Raw genomic sequence first — 14097 nt, 5'->3', positions numbered from 1 at the left:
AACCTGGAGGGGGCTGCTTGTTGTGAGCACAGAGACTCATCAGAAAGTTTATGGGCAGGAATTAATCATGAGCCCTCAGGACAAATCTGTTGAGCTGTAGCCTGGAGGTGTGGGGCTGGGGAGGGAGGGAGGAAGAGGACAGCGGAGAAATCTTCATCTCAGCAACAAGCAGCACAGAGGAGTCTTGTGAATACCAATGGGATGAACTCCAGCTGCTCTTTCGGCTGAGGCAGCTGGAATCCAGGGATCCAGAGGGTGGGGGGACAGACGACACAACGGCTCTCAGGGGAGGGAAGGATCATTCTCAAGTGGCAGGACAGCCGGGCCGCGTGTCAGCCAGAGGGAAGGCCGTGGATGGCCTCTCTGACTTTCCTGAGGATATGATGGTGCATCTTTCCTTAGGAGGAGAGGGAGGCGGCACATCTGGCAGCAGTGGCCAGGGGAGGGATTGCTGATGCTGGAGACAGAGGAAGAGGGCTGAAAGCAGCGCCGCAAAAAACCATCAGGAGCCTGGTGGCATCTTTAAGAGTAATAAAATTTCATTCCAGTATAAGCCTGTGTGGACTGGTCCAGAGCCTGAAGGGATGCAATGATGGACTCTGTTTCACAGGGTTTAAGCAGGAATGAAATTTTCTTTGACTTTAATAGTTAACATTTTTTAAAAATCTCTATTTTTTTCTGCTACAAATTAACAGGGCCACCCCTCTGGAACCCTTCCTGAACTCAGTGAGAAAATGAAAATTTTGTATCACGTGTTTTTTTAGAATGCCCATGTTTCCCCAGTCCACTAAGGTCACCAGGAAGGATGCATGAAATATTTGGCCTCTGTGAAGTTCCGCCAGAAGACCATAGCTACATACTTCCACCAATGCCAGTAACTCTCCTCAAGATTGCACTGTGCCTGCTCCCCCTCCAAGCTGACAAAGGGGTTAGAGTCAGGGCTTTTTTTCAAGGGGAACGCAGGGGAACGGAGTTCCGGAACCTCTTTAAAATGGTCACATGGCTGGTGGCCCCGCCCCCTGATCTCCAGACAGAGGGGAGTTGAGATGGCCCTCTGCGCCATGGCACAGAGGGCAATCTCAACTCCCCTCTGTCTGGAGATCAGGGGCGGGGCCACCAGCCATGTGACCATTTTCACTGCGGGCAACCCACTGAGTTCCACCACCTCTTTTTCCACAAAAAAAGCCCTGGTTAGGGTACTTGCCGTCTTCTGGATCGCAGGGAAGGACCCATGGTTGCTTAGCCGTTGCTCTTGTTTTCTTGGTTATTTCCTTGTCTTGCAGAAGTGAGTTGTAAGGCATTGTTCAGAACGCTGTCATATCTGCCAGAGGAGAAATCCCAGCTCTCTAGTGACTTCATTAGCCTGAGTGCCTCTAGTCAGTTAAAGTCGCAGCGCTTCATTACCTTGTGACTGACGGACTTCCTTTGCACCCTCTTGCATGCTGAAGTCTCATTAGCTGAGAATATGGGGCACATTAACGGTTCCATTAACTCTGGCTGTTCACATTTGTTTTATCTTTTGCTTTGCCAGAGGTCTTTCCTTTAACCTGACTGTGCTGTGGGGAGGGGAGTTTGGAAGGAAATTAATTTTTCCTTAATTGCACAAGCTCAGTCCTTTATTGTACCACTGAGATCCTTTCCTCTAAAGCTGGAGTTTTTTGGTTTGGGATCCACACCAGAATGTCAGAAGGCAAAGCAGTCAAAATTTGCCAGAGATTCCAGAGAGAATGAGAGCCCAGTTCCCAATTCCGTCCTCTTGCCTTGGCCTAAGGCACAGCACAGTTCAGTTGGAGGCTCTGCAAAGGGCAGAAACCCCAGTCTGGATGGGAGGAACGCCACAGCTACCAGAAGTGCTGGCCTTCTGGGCAGCAGCGTCGCTCAGCTCCCAGCTCCTGGGCCAGGTGCCATGGAAAGCAGCAGCATGGGCGAAGGCCGCATCTGCGTCCCCTTCTATAACAGGCAACGCTCTCCAGCAGACCCCTGGCATTGCTGGCTTGCCCAAATGTAAGCAGAGGTGAGTCGGAACTAAGATGGGACTGCTGGCACCAGAAGCAGGAACAGTTGGTGTCCAATGGGGGCCCCTTAAGCATGGTCAGAGGCTCCGATGTGGCCTTTAGCGGGGTTCAAGCACTGGAGTAGGACTAGGCTTACCAATTCTGGGTTGGAAAATAGTACAGAGTCCAGCAGCACCTTTCAGACTAACCAACTTATTTGTAGCATAAGCTTTCAAAAACCACAGCTCTCTTTGTCAGATGCGTCTCTGTTGCTGGTCCCTGCCATGGGCATCGAGCTGTGGTTCTCAAAAGCTTATGCTACAAATAGGTTGGTTAGTCTGAAAGGTGCTACTGGACTCTTTACTATTTTGCAACTTCAGACTAACATGGGAAATTCCTGGAGATTTGGGGGTGGAAATTGAGGAGGCAGGGCCAATGAGGGGAAGGGCTTCAGTGGTGTAGAATGCCATTTTCTCCAGGGGGATTGATCTCTGTTGTCTGCAGATCAGTTGAAATTCTGGGAACTCTCCAGGCCCCTCCTGGAAGTTGGCAACTCTAAATAGGATGTGGGAGACCACACTCCACAATGAAGCTTACAGGGGAATGCAGAGCCTGTCATCTCTCAGCTTAACATACTCCACCGGATTGTTGTGAGGATAAAATGGCCAGACAAACATATATACCTTCCTAGCCTCCTTGTAGGAATAGAGGGATAAAACTGTAATAAACAAATAAGATGGCCAGAGTCCCTTCGCTCCTTATTCCACAGGTTCCCTTTCCTTCTGCAGTATTTTGCTCCTAGCATTTTTTCCCTCCCACAGAATACCACTTCACCTTGATCTTTAGTAGAGGTCATGCAAGAGGATCAGGGGAAGACTGGAGTGCTAATACCGCACATTATCACCTTTGGTGATTCACGGCACACTCTGTCCAGCCAGGCTAGGCCAGGTTCGATCTTGGGCTGGAAACCCAATTGCGGCTATGGAGTCTGAAAGATCTGCAAGTAATCGCAGCCGTCACGTGGCCGTGTATTATGCATTCGGGGCCCTGCCTTGCCCTTATCACAAAAGATCAGGGTGAGTTAGGACTATATTTAAAACAACCGGAATCTTAAAAATCTTGGCACGTTAAGACATTAAGATTTAAAACCCCATTAATTTTAACAAAATGAAAATGGCAGCTGAAGAGAAACACCAGCAGGCAGCAGTTTTACACAGCCGTTCCCTCCTCACCATCTATCACACTGAGAAGCAAAATCTTCCTCTTTCTTGGACAGAGATAAAGCAGTTTATCTGCCCACCCCACTTTTTTCTGCTCAGTCTGTTCTTCAACGTATCATTCTGATCTTTGTGTAAAAACATGATGATCTGGAGATATGAAGCTGTAAAGCTGCCTTGAGCTGCTGTAGCACAGTGGTTAAGTGGTTTGGCTGTGAATCAGCACCCTACTGGGCCAAATCCACATTACTTCTTTTTTTCCGCGTTTTCCCCGCATTCTCCCCGCAATCCCGAGTGCCGGTCACATTACCTCATTAAACAGACGCATTTCATTCGCATTTCTCCCGAATATGTGGTCACAGTTTTTCAACGGGAGTTTCACGGTGGCCGTGAACAGTCCAATGCGCAATTTACGCGGTTTTTTTAAAAACCACCCCCCTTCCTGTCTCTCCGGCCGTTCCGAGAGTTCCTATTGGCTGATTCAACTTGCAAGTGCTCCGTAGTCTGCAAAAGACTGTTTTTGACTTCATAGCATTGGATTTATTGATTATGCTGTTTCTGAATCAAATCTGGTAGTTTGAAAAATCATTTTGGGGTGAATCCATCCTCAGAACGGACTCGCAAAACTTCCTTTTTAACTGTTTTTTATTTTTTTATTTTATATTACTGTAATATCGAAATTACAGTGAATCAATCATTCAAAATAAAGAAAACAGTCGCTGCCGAGGGCCGCCCCAGCGGCGGGGCTGGAGGCGCTGGGAAGCCGGCGGGCTCATCGCTCGCCTCCTCTCCCGCCGGGGTCAAGAAGGTGCCCGGCAGACCGAGTCGAAGCCTGGGCGCAGCTGGAGGCTCCCGGCTCAGAGCGGAGAAGGGACTGGCCGAGGCATCCCCGGCTGAGCCGAACGGCGGGGCTTGCGGGGGCTGCCGGGACAGCAAAGGTGGCTTGGCCCGTGGGCTGGCACATCCGCGGAGGGAGGCTGAAGACGAACAGGGATTTTAAAAACTGCTGCCGAGAGAAGCGGGCGGCGGCGGGCCGGGGATGCCGGCCGAGGAGACAGCCTCCAAGCCTCTCTCTGCAGTGAGCCAGTGCTGCGCTGCCGGGGGGCAAGGATGCGCTGCGCTGCGAGGCGCCCTCTCCACTGTGGGCGCTCCGGCTCAGGCGCTCGCCACGCAGAGGCCCAGCTCGCGGGGCGCCTGCCCCTGCGAGGTCGCCCATCAGCGCGGCGGTCCGTGGGAGGGGAGGGGGCGCAGCCTTCCCCCCTTGGGGTAAACGGCCCTCTGGCCACCAAGCTGGCTTGACCCCGCAGGCGCTGCCGCTCCAGTCTTGGAGAGGGGGGAAGGGGGAGCGGACGGCTGGGTGGCGTCTCGGCACGCTCCACTCACACAGACATGCAACCCGCACCTTTCAAACCAGCCTTTCAAACTGCACCTTTCAAACCACCTTTCAAACCAGCCTCTTCATCCAAAGTGACTGACCGGCCTGAACCCGCCCAAAGCTTGGCTTTGTGAAACTTCAGTAAAATTCGAGCACTGAACTGTCCTGCATAGGAAATGCCCACGAAAGCTTCCCGCATGCTTCAAAATTTCCAAAAAAGAAATGGAAGAGCCATCAGTGCTGTCAGTGGGGGAAAGAGAGGCATCATTATCTTCAATGATGTTTCTTTATAACACAAGATCGAAATAACGGAAAAGTGAGCTCAAAAAATTTTTAAAAAATGGGCGGGGAAAAAAGGTCCCGCCCAAAAAAGCCGTTTTCGAGCGGCCGTGTGACCGGAGGTACGCGCGAGAAAGGCGGATTGGAAGCAGGGATGTGAACGAAGAGGAAAAAATCACGGATTGGAGGCAAACGGAAGATATCCGATAAACATGCGGGTAATGGGTGAATGTGGATTCGACCCTGGTTTGAATCCTACTCCTGCCATGAGCTCAGCAGGTGGCCTTGGGTCAGCCACTCCTCTCAGCCTCAGCTCCCCAGCTGTATTGTGGGGATAATAATAACACTAACTTGTTCATCACTCTGGGTGAGGCACTAATCTGTCTAGTAGAGTGATATGTAAGTGCTGTAGTTGTTGTTGTTATTGAGCTGAGTCAGCCCCCTGGTCCATCTAGCCTGGGATTGTCTACTGTGACCGGGGACTTCTCTTCGAGAGGTCTACCTGGCAGCCTTTTCCAACTATAGATGCTGGGGGTTGGACCTGGCCCTTGCACCGTGCAAAGCTCTCAGGAATGTCTAGATCAGCCATGTTTCTCCCGTAACTCACAGGTAGATGCCTCTGGGAGGCTCACCAGCAAGACGTGGAGGTGAGAACCACCCCGAAAGATATGCTGGCGTAACTCAAGCATACGTTGGCACATCTGGAGATGTACTAACAAACACCAAACCGGGGATACAATACACAGCAATTACTGTATAATAGTGTATAAACTATTTATATAGTGCAAAGTGCAAAGTGCAAAATAACATATAGCCAATTAATAGATACAATAAATGAATATGATAATGAATCCAAGGTCTGTCCGTCCATTTTCTATACGTACAGTAAACTACACTGAATCAATCAATAGCCAAAGAGCGGAGTACTGAAGGTGTGTGTGCAGGTAGGTGATCAACAGTCCAAGATGAAAATAAAGATGCCAAGGGGCATATAGCCGACGGGCTTGTGCTTGCAAATTCCCAGTTCCTGTTTCGTGAGGTCACTTCTTCCTGGGCAAATTTACTAGGCATCACTCAACACCAATGCTCCTACTCCCATAGTACTCTACTGAGCAATGTGGATAACAGACCCAGATGTGCCAGCTCCACACCAGCACCGGGTACTGGAGTTCCACCAGCAAGCATGACACTGGGGTGGTATCAGGGGAGGAATGGGGCTTACTTGGTACCCTGAGCATCTCCAGCATGGGTTCTGCCCTCAGTGCCAGCCTTACATCCACCAGTGACAACCTTGACAGAGTTGGGGAAACGGCTGTGGAAGTCCTGGGGAGCCAAAATATACCCCCCACACACACACACACCCCAACAGTTTCCCACCAAGCTCCCCATCCATCATACTGCTTATTTTCTCCTAAGCATTTGCAGATATTGGATAGACTGGCTGTTGTCTGGGTATTTCAGCTGAGAGGTTTGAGCAACACATTTTTATTGCTTTTAATTGCCATTGAATACTTGCTGTTTTTTAAACTGAAATTATTCTCCTGTGCTTTTTTTTTTAAAAAAAATCAGTAAATAGCAATTTGGAGATCCCTGATTCAGATCATACCGCCCCCCCCCCCCCCGATATTATTTGCCTTGTTTTGGGAACCACATCGGCACTGTGCATATCTCCCCCGAAAGGAGCAAATAAGAGCTTCAAGGGGCTGTTTGAAGTTGGGAAGGGGATGAGCTGGCCTTTGCATTCTTGCCAGCATCCCCCCTCGGTGGGACTTGAACCTGTGTCTCCTGTTTGGCTTTATAATAACAACAACTACAACAACAACATCCAATTTATATACTGTCCTTCAGGACAACACCCACTCAGAGTGGTTTGCAAAGTGTGTTATTATTATCCCCACAACAACAATTACCCTGTGAGGTGGGTGGGGCTGCGAGAGCTCCGGAGAGCTGTGACTGACCCAAGGTCACCCAGCTGGCTTCAAGTGGAAGAGCGGGGAATCCAGCTTGGTTATCCCAATTAGAGTCCTGCCACTCTTACCACTACAGCAACCGGATTTCCCCCTGTGCAGTGGTAGGAAGGTGTCGGGAAGACTTTCTGACCACGTGCAGCTGTGCTTTCCCTTCTTGCCTGCATCCTCCATGCCCCTCCCAGTTTGAATCATCATGCAAGCGAGGGGTTCTCCTGGGGTTGCCTCTGCCAAGAAAGGTACAGAGACAGGTGTGTAGTGCGGCCTAACTGGCCCTGATCCCTCCTTCTCTGTGTCTGTCTAACAAAAAGGAAGATGTTGCAGGAGGTGATTTGAAACGGCATCTGTGAAGTTTCCTGGTGTGTGTTCATTCCCAAGGTCATCATGACCACATGGTTGGTATCTGAAGAAGTGAGCTCTGGCTCACAAAAGCTCACAACCTACCACAAATGTTGTTAGTCTTATAGGTGCTACTGGACTCTTGCTCTTTTTTGCTGCTACAGACAAACACAACTACCCATATTGATCTATCTATAGTCATGACTACAGTCGCTGGAGTGCTGTGTTTTCTCCCGTACTGTCATCTGCGTGTCCAGGAACAGGTGTCTCTCCATCCCTGACTAGTAGCTACATTAGGGGTGCCAAATCTGATTGGGAAATTCCTGGAGATCTGGGGGTGGAGCCTGGGGAAGGGTGGGGTTTGGGGAGGGGAGGGACCTCAGCAGGTTCTAATGCCATAGATTCTACCACAGCAGCAATTCTATCCAGGGTACCTGATCTCTGTCACCCGGAGATCAGTTGTAATTCAGGGAGTTAGTCCAATCTAAGTCATTGCCAATGTATATTTTAGCAGCCATGCGGTCTGGAAACTTGCTTGTTTTAAACATACACTGAAGGTGAAATCAGTCATGACGTAGGAAGATCTCCTGAAGTCTTAAATCATAAATAACAGCTACAAGAAACTCTGATTTGGACCAGGGCTGTGATTCTGGGGGTGAGGAAGTCAACACATTTCCCCTACTGCTTCCCACACAGCCACTTTTCTTCAATGGAAGGAATAGTGCAGACACCCCTCTAGATCCATTCACGAATCTTCTAATGTTTGCTCTTATTTGACTGTAAGATTCTCAAGGTAAAAGAATTTTGTACCAAGTACTACATTCTGAGCATTTTCTGCTCTTCCAGATGCACAGCTCTTTTTATAGCCTAGATAATGTTTTTTTAATTACTCACTGGGGCTGGGCCCAAATGTTCTAAGCCCAATCCACTGCAGAGCTAGGTACGCTCCAGCTCATTCAATTCAGTGGGTCTAGGGGCTTCTGGCTGTAGACTCAGGCCCTTGAGGTGGGAGAGAGACACACACCGCTTCTGTTGCCACCCCTAGCCTCACCCCTGCAAGACAGAAATGCACGGTGGTCACTTTAAAATCAAGATGACATGCAAATCTCTCTCTCTCTCTCTCTCTCTCTCTCTCTCTCTCTCTCTCTCTCTCTCTCTCGTTTAAAGGGAACTTGAGAAAGTTTCCATCAATAATAGATAATGGTGCATCACTCTTGTCAAGTTCCACCCTGAGGCAGTTTTGATATTTTCTACAGAATTTGTTAGCTATCTTTACTGCAAAGAAGGGTTAGGTTGGATGGTGAAAGAAGGGCAAAGGGCTGGCGGGTGGGAGCGAGCACAGTAAGGAACAGAGGCTTCATTAAATTCTAGGCATTTGCATTCCTGGTGTTAAATAATGTATTGATTGCTCCCTCGGTTTTAATGCTTCCTTTCCTTTGCAATCCGTGTCCTGTGGTCCCTTGCTCTATGACAGATGGCTTTGTCAGGGAGATCAGACAGGGCCCACAATTCCCTCAGTGCTACAATTCTTCAATGTGACCCCGGCGGCTACTTCCATGGTGTTGATCCTAACAAGGAGCGGTCAAACCCTTCTCGGCATTGCTTTGCTCCAAAAGGCTGCCAACAGTTGTCTGAATGGGTGCAGTTAGCTGGCTGGTCAGGAAGGGACTTCTTCCTCACCACCACAAAGATATCACACACACACACACACAGCTGCGCACGCACCCTGATAGCAAGCCATATGGTGGGCTAATGATGCTTTCAAGGGTTACAGGATGGGTCTTACTGAAATCAGGACCCTCGTGGCCTCAGACAGAGTCTAGCCTGGTGAGGTTGGGCTGTATCTATGCTACCAAGCCTCAGAGTGCCTCTTCAGCTACAGAGCTGGGCCTTGTATTTGGCAGGCAGCGGTCTGACGCCTCTTGATCAGCCAGGATGAATAGGAGAAGCCGGGGCACCTGCTTTTGCACGACATCAGCGGAGCAGGACTTCCTGTACCAGCTCGGGAGGACCCCGTTTCTCTAGCCGAGTCGCGGGCTTCAGATGTAGGGCTGCCAGGTTCCCTGGTGGGGTCAGGAGATTCCCCGCTCCCACCCTCCGCCTCCTGCCACCGCTCACCTGGCCTAGGGTTGCCACTGCCAGGGACCTGTAGTCCCTCGACAGGGGATTCCCAGGTCCCTGTAGTCTCCCAGCGGGGATTGGGAGCCAGTGCTTATCCTGGCTTCCTTTTTCCGGCTTGCGTGATGATGTTACTTCTGCGAGAGATGTCACCACACGGGGTCAAAGGGCACTCCCAGGTCAAAGGGGGCCTCTTGTTGCCACCGCTGGCGGCTCTCGCTGCGACTGTGGCCACTCGCTCTCGCCACTGCTGATGCCACCCGCTCTCAACGTGACCACGGCCCACTCTCATTTGGCGTACAGGGGCTGCGGTGGTGAGAGGTGGCGGCAGCAGTGATGGTACAAGAGCGGCCTGCTCTTGCTGCCGCCACCACCACTGCCTGCTCTCGCAGCGTGGGAGCATGCCCCCTGCCCAGGGGCATGTTGTGCCACACGGGGAGGGGGCGCCGCAGGGAGCACGCTCCCCCGCCAGCCAGGTAAGCCAGCACGCGGGGGGGGGGGCATCTGGGGATCCCCCGATCCAGGCAGGGGCATGCTAACCCTAACCTGGCCTGTGGGGGGGAAGGCAGGGGAACAGGCCTCCCGGGTGCACTGCCGTGCTTCGCAGTAGGCCAAGTTGGGGCCCAAATTGGCCTACTGCAAAGAACGAGAGTGGTTCTGGACCCTGCGTGAAGCACACATGCAAAGACCCAAGATGGTAAGATGACCTGGCCACTCTATTCAGATCTGGAGAATGTGCTCTCCAGGCCTGGATTTGGGAATGGCACCTACAGCATATTCTTCAACTATCCCTGCAGGGCCTACATTTCCCAGGTTCCCTTTGGGCCCTGTGATTGGGTAAGAGGGGATTCTGAGGGGAAATTGCACCAACAGGAAAGTAGGGGGTGGTGCCTGAGAAGGGATAAAAGGCCTCCCCACAGTGGGAGGGGTTCACTCCTAGGAAGCAGCGCTGAGGAGAGGCTGCTGCAGATGGAGGGAGGGATCTCATATCCAGGGGTGAGACAGTTGGAAGCCAGTTGCCAGGAAACAGTTAAGAAAAGTCTAGTTAGACGTATTAGCAGCCAGCATGCAGATGCACACACGTGCCAATGGCAGGCAATCTCTGGAGGCCCGCCTGCTCCCACCAAATGCCAGTGATTGGAGGGCAGTCCCAAGCAATCCTTGGGAGCAGCCTCCTTGAACCCCATAGGACATACTTCCGAATAAATACGTGCAAAACTGACCTGTAGGAGAAGCAGGCCCCTGAAGCTTCCTTTAAATCCGACAATTGCACAGTCCCATTTTCTGCATGCAACGATGACTATATTGAGAGCAGTCTCGCCCTCGCCTCTGCTGTCCTCACCCTTGGCTCTTTTCCCCACCCAGGAACCAGGACTGCCGGCACTCCTGCCATCCACGCTACTCCTCTGTTAGACAGGAGGGCTTGGGGAACCCTATTTAGCAGATGGGGCTTGCCCCCCTGTTTTCAAGCTAAGCAGGGGGAAGTGATGTGCCCAGGGCTTTTTTTCTGGGAAAAGAGGTGGCGGAACTCAGTGGGTTGCCCTCAGAGAAAATGGTCACATGGCTGGTGGCCCTGCCCCCTGATCTCCAGACAGAGGGGAGTTGAGATTGCTGAGCGGCGTGGAGGGCGATCTCAACTCCCCTCTGTCTGGAGATCAGGGGGCGGGGCCACAGGCCATGTGACCATTTTCAAGAGGTTCCAGAACTCTGTTCCCCCACGTTCCTGCTGAAAAAAAGCCCTGGATGTGCCTCTAATGGTGCTATTCTGAGCAGTTACAGCCTTCTAAACCCAATGAAGGAGGGTGAAACTGTGCATCAGTGAATGGAATATCATTATTTTGCAAAATGTATTTATAGTGCAATCCTATGCAGAGCTACCCCAATCTAAGTCCAAAGTGTCCTTCATTGATTTATCTCCTGGACCTGTATTCTTTTCTCAAGAGATGTTGCAGTGCCTACAATTCAATTCAAAAATGTTTTGGGAAAATTGTGTGTGTGTGTGCTATTAATCTTTTCTTTAACTACTAAAATGGATGTTTCCAGAGTTGCAACCTATCTGCAGATCACTCCCACCCACCCTGAAATGCACCCCCTAATCAAAGAATGGTAGATGTAGCGCAGTGGTTAAGTGGTTCGGCTGTAAATCAGCACTCTACTGGTTCGAATCCTGCCATCAGCTCAGTAGGTGGCCTTGAGCAAGCCACTCCTCTCAGCCCCAGCTCCCCAGCTGGATTGTGGGGATAATAATAACACTAGCTTGTTCACCACTCTGGGTAGGGTACTAATCTGTCTAGAAGAGCGGTATATTAGTAGTTGTAGTAGTTGTTGTTGTCGTACTAGTAGCTGTTATTGTTAGGGAAAAGATACTCCAAACGTATCCAGAGTACTCACTTCACTTGCGGGCAGTCCTGGCGTTCAGAACTGGGATTCTTTGGTTTAACAACAACACTGTGCTTATGTACCACCCTTCTAGACAGATTAGTGCCCCACTCAGAGCAATGAACTAAGGGCCAAGCTACACATGACGAATGACACTTGAACAGCAAGTGTATTTCTCCCTGTTCACTTGCCCTCCACTCAATCCACTTGCCGTTCAAGTGTCATTCATCATGTGTAGCTTGGCCCATAGTGTTATTCTTATCTCCAAATACAGCTGGGAGGAATGGCTAACCCAGGGCCACCAGCTGAGCTCATGACAATTGTCCAACCGGCAGAGTCCCCAAAAGACTGTTTGTTTGTTTGTTTGTTGTTTGTTTAAAACATTTATATTCTGCCTTTCCACCCAAATAGAGTCCTCAAGGAAGCAAACAAAAGTCCTACACATGAAAGAGGCCACACCTTAGAAATAATATTTTGCACTGAGCCTTTAAGGGAAAATCTTGTTTCAACATTGGAGAGTTGGCCTGAACCATGGTCAGACCATCTTCTGCTGAGGGCAAAAGTGAATGTAGCCCCAACACCTCACAAAATGGTGGGTCCTGTTGAAATGATTTGCCCACAACAGCTTACGGACCCTTCTAGATTCCAAAACGCCTTGGGGGATTTTAGAATTCCAGACACATGCCCCACGGTAGCTGCTGTAGGAGCATGGAACGCGAAGCTCCTTGAAGCTACTGACACCATTGCTCCTTGTTGACTGCTCTGGCCCTTGGGTCGGAAGACAGTCCCATGGTTTACCACAGAGCTGGCTGACTTAAAGAGGGCTGGAAGATGTCTAGAAAGACGCTGGTGAGAAATTCACATGGAAGCAGATAAAGCATGCTACAGAACCCACTGGAGGACCTATGAAGCGGAAATGAAAGCAGCAAAGAAACGTTATTTTTCGGCAACCATTGCGTCAGCTAGTTCACGACCATCCCAATTGTTTAGGATATCCAGACACCTCCTAACCCCTAAATCTGAATCTTTACAGTCCCAAGAACAGACAATTAGCTGTGAGGCCTTTGCTAAGTTTTTCGCTGATAAAATAGCATGAATACGCTCTGATCTAGATGCTAACTACAATGCAGATGAGATGGAAGAAATGCTTAATACACCATCCAGCTTACATTTGGACTGCCTTAAACCAATTACAACTAAAGATCTTAACAGGATCCTGATGTCTATGAAAGCCACTACTTTTGCACTTGATCCTTGCCCATCCTGGCTGTTAACATCAAGTAAGGACCACATAAGTGAACCACTGAGGTCTGTTGTACAATCAATTGCTCACTCAGGGCAGCTTTCCCTGGCAGCTCAAACAGGCTGTTATCCGTCTGCTACTTAAAAAAACCACCCCTAGACAAAAATGATGTGGCCAATTATCGCCCAGTATCTAATCTGCCTTTTCTAGGAAAAGTGATTGAGCGAGCAGTAGATGACCAACTCCAGACCTTCTTGGATAACTCTAGCGCTCTGGACCCTTTCCGGTCAGAATTCAGACCTGGGCATGGGACAGAAACAGCACTAGTAGCGTTAGTGGTTGATCTCCATCTGAATATAGACAAAGGCCATGCCTCCTTATTGCTCCTCCTGGATCTATCTGCAGCCTTTGACACAGTAGACCATGCCATCCCGTTGAGGTGTTTAAAACAGAAGTGGGCATCAGAGGATGTGCCCTGAACTGGTTTAAATCGTTTCTCATGGAACGGACTCAAAGGGTGGCCATTGGAGATCAAGATAGTGGGAACTATTTTGCAGGGTTCTGCAGGGCGCAATCTTATCTCCCATGTTATTCAACCTCTACATAAAGCCTTTAGGAGAACTCATTCGCAGCTATGGAGTGGGATGTCATAAATATGCAGATGACACCCAATGTAAGCGGCCGGTCCAGCCTCCGCCATTTTAATAGCAGTTTTATATATGGCTGCTTGTAATGTTAAAAATGTTCAGGCCTTTGGAGTTAAAATGGCTGCTGTTTGGCCACCAGAGGACCTCCAGCAGTTGCTGAATCCCGCCCGGGAGAACATGGCATGAATGGAATGCCACATAGGAATGCGGAGTGTTTGAGAAGCAATTGGATTTACTATCCTTCGAGCCCCAAAGGTGCCCAGTGCAACAAAGGTCTTGCAGAGTCATTCCCATTTAGCACATTCCTGTCCCTTCTTCTGTGATGAGATCTCCTGTCCTTGATTGAGGAGCTAATCAAATGACATTCATAAGTATATACAGTTGTTCCTGGGAGAGAACAGTCCCTCCCTAAAAGTACTTAACCTAGCTCCGGTGGACTTCATCAGCAAACTGTCCTTTTTGTGCAGCGCTAGAACTAGTTTTACATTGGTATTCACACACCCCGGCAGCTGTCAATCAAGGTACTCAAGCCTTTTGTC

The sequence above is a fragment of the Eublepharis macularius genome, chromosome 14, assembly GCF_028583425.1.
Source record: "Eublepharis macularius isolate TG4126 chromosome 14, MPM_Emac_v1.0, whole genome shotgun sequence".
Taxonomy (NCBI): domain Eukaryota; kingdom Metazoa; phylum Chordata; class Lepidosauria; order Squamata; family Eublepharidae; genus Eublepharis; species Eublepharis macularius.
Note: the sequence above shows the minus strand (reverse complement) of the source record.